We start from the raw sequence: 5,704 nt of genomic DNA, 5'->3' as shown, positions 1-5,704 counted from the left end.
TATTTTGAGCCCCACGCCCCACACATACGTACGCAACCCAGGCAACGATTAGTTCTGTGAAACAAAGCAAAACCAACCATGTCTACACTGGACGCGAGCGGCACAACAAAATACTATAGAACCACTGATCTATATAATTCTCTATTATAGATCAGTGTATAGAACTCATTATAATCAGTGATGCAGTCTACTACACTGGATGCGGCGCGGCGCAACATGACAAATCCCAGACAGAAAACTGCTGCTGTGTTCTATTTATGACGTATTGACACAAATTTCAAATGATTTTCAACGGTCGCTTTGTCGCGTCCAGTGTAGACAGACTTTAGCTGTTACTGCGCGGTGCTCCGGTGTAGACACGGTATTACTCACCTATCGAGAAGAAACAAAGCAACCTCTGCGTCCGATTGTAGGCCTTCCCGCTCCTTGAGTTCTCTCCATGCAGTGCTGGAAAGCTGATCCGATATTTACACGGGCCCTACTTCTTGCCTTAACGTAAGCCTTCTTTTGTTCCACAGAGGTTTTCCTATTTTGTTTTTTATCCACCGTCTAACGTTAAATCCTTCTGTCGTTGCTCGGCTCGGCTAATGTCCGTCCGATGCACTGAGCGCTCTATCCTCCACATCATGAGTAGACACTCCCCTTACTGCTGATTGGTTACAAGTTTGTTTTGGTATTCGGTCCGACTCAGTTTTCTAAAGCGTTTTTGAAAAAATACATACCCCACCTTTAAATATGGGACGATTCCGTATTATATGGAATGGTTGGCAACCCTAACTAGAAAATAAAGATGGGACTAGTTTAATAAAGTTAGTATAAGTGACTTATATTCCAGACACCATATTGCCTGTTTTGCTCTATTTTGTCAACGAAAATAGTTCCAAACAATCCACAGCACTGTTTTGCGTTGCTGAGTCTGAGCAACATGCAGGACGGTGTTTCCTTATTGAATGAATCAGCTTTTTGATTCTTTTCATGATTCAGTGACTCACTCATTAAAACAGTCAAATGCTTCGTTCGTGAATGAATCAGCCGTCTGAATGAATCGGTTAAATATCAATGACTCGTTAACAGGGACTTGCTGCCTATACTGGCGGTTTTAATTTCACATTTCAAGTATCTTTTCATGTTTTAAATATCTCAAATATTAATATTCAACATTTTATGTTTAAAACAAAACATTGTTTATGCAGTTGTAACTGCAAGTTAAATGCATCTATGTCCCCTCTGAGCTACATTAAACAGTCTGTGTAAATACATCTAAATACATCCCGCTTCAGATGTAGATTCCATATTTGTAAGAAATTTTTCTTATGTTGGAATGAAAGAGTCTTACCCAAAGATACAAAATGGAAGAAAGAGTTAAAACTGGTCAAAATCTTGCTGCTCAAACTGTGTATAGAACCATTTATAATATTTATTTGCTCCTTTTCTATTTTGCATTTACTTGTACTTTTACTTTCAATACTTAGCCTAAGTTTAATATAAAAAAAATACTTTTCATACTTAAGTACAATAAATAACACATAGCCTTCTTTAAAATGTTTACTCAACGAATATACTAAAAGGTGACTTTAACTTCTACCAAAGTCATTTTCTGGTAAGATATCTATGCGGTTACTTGTGGCTTTCAGGTATTTTATTCACCACTGATTGCATGTTACTTGTAATACAGAAATGTAATACAGAAAGATGAATTGGTTAGCTATTTGCTCTTTGTTGACCAGTAATTCCTAAAATCATCTGCCTCGGGAAAATACACCTCATTGTCTGAGGACAAAGTGCAGAATTCAGTCTCTTTCATTCTCTTGAGTTTTTTTTTTTCACTTCTCATATTTCCTCTCTCCTTCTCTTCTGGCCGTGTGAGACGGACTTCATCATGTTACCCTTAATAAACCCAAGTCATCTCTCTCTTTTTAGCTGTGCAATAGAGGTGGCTCATCCACTGCTCGCTCTGTGCAGATAAGAACACTTTTCATTCATGATTTTGACTAAAGGGGAAAACAAGCTCGAAAACAACCCACTGTCTTCACACGTTCACTATAGTGTGATAAATAGACCAAAAAAGCAGAAGGACAGAACAGATTTAATTATCCGTTGTGATAAAAGAAGAAAAGGATGAGAGAAAAGCTCTTCTTTCTGTCCAGATGTTATGTATCCTATTGAGTAAGCTTATCACTGGCCTTATTGTGTGAAAGGCACACATCATTGAGATATTTCTGTAAATGTAATAATCAATCCAGACACTATCTGTGGTCATTTAGGAAATATCTGTGTGTAAATTAAAGTAAAGAACAGCTGGCTCTCCTAGAGCTCTTCAGAGCTTTGTTCAAGCAGCGTGAAGCCGCTGACACACACACGGACACCTACAGGGTAAATACCTTAGTCTAGATATTAATATTTTCTGACACTGTGTGGTGGACACAAATGTTCCTGCTTGAGCGAGAGTGCATTAATATTTACTTTCTGTGTGTCTGTGGAACACACTCCCCTAATGCCATCCATCTCACATTGAGTCCAGCGTTATCACTGCTGCACAATGTACTCAAAATGACACATTCTACAAAAACATAACTGAGGCATATAACGTTCTGCCAGCATTAGGATAAGACGGTGACTGCAGACAGAAAGAATGAGTCCTTGCTGGAGATCAGTGTTTGATGATCAACAATTGCTGCCCCAAAAGGCATAAACGCACACGCTTGCACACATACAGCATGAGGAACATAATTCAGCGTGGCTTTGTCTTGTCAGATCGTTTTATTTGCAGTTGAATGTATCTTCTCTCTCTGTTAATGTTCTATCAGGACAGGACACCTTTTTGAAATTGAGAAATGAGCTGAAGATGAATGGTAACTTTGAATCAACACTTCTTCCTGTTTCAAAATTTGCTTACTTCCTTCATTAAATTCTCTGCAAAAAGAATTTACCTCACCTGGTTGACTAGTTCATTACAGGAAAAATGTCCCTGCATTATCGATCCAAGAAAGAGACATATATCGAGATATCGACATATATCGCATAAATCAAGCCAGTGTTTGTGCAAGGGTAGAATTATTTTCATTATAAATAGATAAAAGCACTTTGAATTCAACGTAGTATCAAAGCATCGCAGCGAACCTCTTTTAACAGGATTCATTGTTGCGCATGTGCATCCTCACTCTTACAAGATGTAATCAAATTGACTGAGACTAGAACACACCTGTGTAATACCGTTTAACAGTTTGAAGCCAGAAATACTTTTTTATGTTTTTGAAAGAAGTCTCTTATGCACAAGGCTGCATTTATTTGATCAAAAATACAGTAACACAGTTTAAAATAACAATTTAAATTTACTCTTTTCTATTTTTATACATTTTGAAATGTAAATGATTCCTGTGATGGTAAAACAGAATTATTCTTCAGTGTCACATGATCCTTCAGAAATCATTCTAATATGCAAATGTTTTGCTCATGCAACATGCATTATTATCAGTGTTGGAAATGGTTTCTTAATGTTTTTGTGGAAACCATAAAACATGTTTTCTTGAATATGTCGAAGTATTTATCGGAAATAGAAATCTTTTGTAACATTATAAATGTCTTTACTGTCACTTTTGATTAATTTAATGCATCCTTGCTGAATAAAAGTATTCATTCCTGTAAATAAAATTAAATCTTACTGACCCCAAACTTTATAATGGTAGTGTATTTAAAATGCAACATGTTGAAGGGGCGATTTTGGCAGCTCATTAAACCTGTTGATAAAGATGGTGTTTGCCTGAATTTGCAGTAGCACATGAGAACTAGAACTGAGGTAGAAGCAGAATTTAAATTAATTTAAATGAACACAAAAAAGTCAATAAAGGGAAAATTCATTATGGTAAATGCTGAAAGTCTTAACATTTGAAGGTTTTATAGGCCTTATGGACAAACCGATTATTGACCAGGATGGAAAAAACACTTCATTTCCCAGAATGCCATTACCTGTGAAACTTCTCACAATGAGTCAGTAAACTCCACTTCTTGTTATCCCAAATCAAAAAAAATTATAATTCTACTTCCTGCGTGTTGTAGCTAATTCAATTCAAATTCACACTCTTGGAAGTGGAATATTGTAATTCTGTACTGTGAATTTTCTGAATTGTGCCCAAACCTGATATTTGCAGCATGTTTTTGTGTATGCGAGAAAGAAAATAAATAAAGCAGAGATGTCCATTCTCCATAGTTTGTAACAGTTTGTTACAGAGTGGACAGATCCTCCTTTGTTATATCGGAAAGATAATAATAATACGTTCGGACAGACTGTATGGTCAGGGGAAAAGAGCCATAGCTGCTCTCAGCGGACAAAACAAACACTCACACCTCTGTACAAATCTAACAGGAGCAAATCCATTTTTCTAAACCCTTTTCTCCAGCTGCCTTATTCCAGCTTTTATTATCTGATCCAAGTTAAAACATTTATTTGTCAGTGTAAAATTGTAAAGTCTATATTTGAGGACAGGATTAGTGACAGGGATAAAAAGCACTTGGTTAATTAGACCTTGATATTTCTTCAGTATCAAAATGCCCTTGCCATGTTCAAGCAATGTAAATATTCATTAAGCACAATCTTAAATGCAAACATTATTTTTGCTTCATCAAACATTCAATGATAATTAATACACATTTTACGTAGTCTAGACACATTCATCTCTAGATTTTAATATGAAGAAGTTCTGTCAATGCAAGTTAAAATGAGTTATCATTAACATAATAGTCTCAGTGTTTAACTCACCTTACGGTCCAGTGACATCATGGTCTCTAAAAACTTGTAGGACTCGAAGGTCTTGTGGAGGAGTTTGAAAGGTCCATATGATAGATGTCAACTTAACACCGCTGTTTCCTGTCAGTACAGAAGTTAATTTTCCATCATTGTCATACACTGATGTTGGGCTGTGCAGGATTGTGTGTGTACCTGCTCCTAGCATCACACAGTGTCCAACAGGTAAAAACAGACAAAAGGAGCGCATGTAGTGTAGATAGACTACATTTGAACAGTTACTGAGTTTTATTTACTTTAAATGTTCCTATTATGCAGTTATACTTGATTCTGGTTGGCCAATCGTGACATTTAGAGGTTATACATTTATTCATATTTATTGTCGTTAAAGGTGCACTAAGCAAATTTTGCCAAACGATGTTGATATTTGAAAGCACCAAAACAAACACGCCCATAGCCCAACAGGACCTCACCTCTATTTTGATAGCTCCGCCCCACACGTACAGACACAACCCTGGCAGCGACGATAGCGGAATCTGCTATGCCTGCCGGCCGAGGGTATGATGCCATCAATAAGTGAAAGCGATGTGTATTGGTAGCTCAACGTAAAAATCAACATAACTCACCTATGAAGAAAAAAACAAAGCTACCTCGGTGAGCGATTCCAGTCCTTCATGCTCCTTGAGTTCTCTCCACCGCTGGAAAGCTGCTCCAATATTTACGCGGGTCCTAACACTTAATAATAAATTTAAATAATACAATTTTTAATTAATAATTTAAATAATCAAATTATTATAAATGAATGCATGAAGATTAAATGAATATAAAAGGAAGAAAGAAAGTTTGCCATGTTCAAGCAATGTAAATATTCATTAAGCACAATCTTAAATGCAAACATTATTTTTGCTTCATCAAACATTCAATGATAATTAATACACATTTTACGTAGTCTAGACACATTCA

General features: G+C 36.4%; 1 long non-coding RNA gene across 1 annotated transcript in view; it reads left to right on the top strand.

The window, feature by feature from the left end:
- LOC107675347 (uncharacterized) overlaps nucleotides 1-4,779 on the top strand; it is an 8,420-nt gene extending 3,641 nt beyond the window's left edge. The window contains exons 3-5 of the long non-coding RNA XR_001632589.1: nucleotides 932-935; nucleotides 2,335-2,338; nucleotides 4,769-4,779. This is a non-coding gene — a long non-coding RNA (uncharacterized LOC107675347). The remainder of the gene's footprint in view (nucleotides 1-931; nucleotides 936-2,334; nucleotides 2,339-4,768) is intronic.
- Nucleotides 4,780-5,704: the final 925 nt, after the last annotated feature.

Source organism: Sinocyclocheilus anshuiensis, unplaced genomic scaffold, assembly GCF_001515605.1.
Source record: "Sinocyclocheilus anshuiensis isolate Anshui unplaced genomic scaffold, SAMN03320099.WGS_v1.1 scaffold656, whole genome shotgun sequence".
NCBI lineage: Eukaryota > Metazoa > Chordata > Actinopteri > Cypriniformes > Cyprinidae > Sinocyclocheilus > Sinocyclocheilus anshuiensis.
The sequence above is the reverse complement of the archived record's forward strand: the minus strand, read 5'-3'. Positions and strand labels throughout refer to the sequence as shown.